Consider the following 2077-nt stretch of genomic DNA (forward strand, 5'->3'; position numbering starts at 1 on the left):
TTTAGTACAGAAACATGATACCAACAACAGAGACTGTGTGAAAAATAAAAGTGTGTTGGCACTACAGACAATGTCTTGGATTGGACGATCTAGCTTGCCTGGAGCCTAGAGTTGGTCTTATGCCAGGAAACTTCAGGGGTAGGGTCTCTTTGTATTTAGGCCAAGGTTATTCCTTTTCATTCCCCTCATATTTTGGTGGGCCTATGCAAACAAAAATTGCCACTCTAACACTGTTTTTACTGTGCTCCTTTGACTCTAATCCTTAAAAAGACCCACTTAAAATTTGAGGTTAACTTAAGCTAATATGCGTGTACATGGAAATGTAAAAAATACTATGCCTCTAATGCTTAAGGAGTTATGTAATTTTTATGGCTTTAGATTGCCTTGTGTGCTGTTAAGAAATATTAGAATGTGTTACAATCTGGGGACTTGAGGGACAAAGTAACTGTACATGGATTCTGTTTTATTTATCTTAATGTTCTTGGGCTGAAAGTTCAAAGTTAAGATACCAGCAAGGGGACTTCTTCTGAGAATTATGTTATGGGTGATTGTCCTCCCACTGTAATTTTACCTTGTCCTCTTTCTTTGCATCTTTGTTCTCATAATTAAAATTTAAAAAAAATTAAAAATAAAGAAGTTCACAGAATTCAAGAACTCATGCACAATATTATAAAGAAACGGACAAACAAATTTAGGGCAAAATCTGGAAGCACTTTTTAAATGGACATTTCTGCCTTCATTGAGATTTGAACATTTTTGTCTTTCTGGAATGTGTATGTGTTTATCAAACTCAGAGCTCTTCAAATTCTGCACTATTAGGGTTTCTAATAAGATTTTAGCAGGTGTGATCAATCACAAAATTCCGAGCCATTATTCCTTTTCTAGAACATAAATTTGGCTTTTCTGGTGACTAGACTTCTCTCCTGAACTCACAGGAGTTTGATGAGAGTCATCTTATTGGAACAAAAGCTATTCCTCTCACCAAAATTTTTTTACAAGAATTAGGAACTCCTGAGTCAGGAATGAGGGAGAACATGCAAACAGAATTTCTTAGAAGTGTCTGAATGGTTTCATCTCTTAAGCAATCACCACAGTTTAATAAGCTTTGTGTCTGGAACCAGGAACAATGGCTGATAGGCATAAATTTCATACTCACTGATCAAGGAAAAAGATGTGTTGGCATAGTACAATAGAAAACAATATGCATAGATATCTACTTTTGAATTTTTACTCAAAACTTAAGATCTTATGATTCTAAAGCAAGACTGGAGACATAAATTAGGCACTCCTGGTGCCCTATCAGCACCTCTGTGCAATTCAGAAAATGCAGCCCCTCAAAATAAAATTTTGCTTAGCTGTCTCCTTTCCTGAGTGTTATGATAATCTTGAAAAGAATTGTCTAGTTAGTGACCCCCTATCCATACTATTCTGAATTTTAGATGGGCCCAGCACTCTGAAGACCTAAAACTCTGCTGCATGGTTTCTTTCCACTGAAGGTTTGTCTTTGGATAAAACTCTTGGTATTGCGAACTTTCTGAGAAAGTATGGTAAATAGAAGAAAATTAGGTTAAGTAAGGGAATTTTCTTCAAACTTTCAGGGTTATGCTTCAGCTAGCATAAAGCATCTCCCCCAGTCCTGTTCCATAGGTCCTCACAAGCTGTTCCAGAATAAGGTTCATATTTCTGCACCTAAATGGGGTCTACACTGGGGTCCCTTTCATCATGGAGTAAAGAAACCCTGGCTTGACTCTGATCAAGTTGCATTTTGTCAAGCTTCTGTAACTTTGTCTCTAAACTCATATGAGAAATAAATGTTCTACCCCTCCTATCAGAACATTATTTTTATCTTACCAATGTCCCTGGAAAATATTAGATTACTATTACTACAGATCCCAGTGGATTAAATATTAGATTACTATTACTACAGATCCCAGTGGATTAAAAAAGGAAGCAGCTTGCACTGAGGTAAAAGAAAGAGCTCTTGTTGATCTGTCTTCATCATCTGTTCAGTCTGGACACCAAAATACGGGGAGGACAGAAAAGCCAAAGTGAGAACTTTACAATCAACAGGTTTCTA

The sequence above is a fragment of the Suncus etruscus genome, chromosome 13 (genome assembly GCF_024139225.1).
Source record: "Suncus etruscus isolate mSunEtr1 chromosome 13, mSunEtr1.pri.cur, whole genome shotgun sequence".
Classification (NCBI taxonomy): Eukaryota; Metazoa; Chordata; class Mammalia; order Eulipotyphla; family Soricidae; genus Suncus; species Suncus etruscus.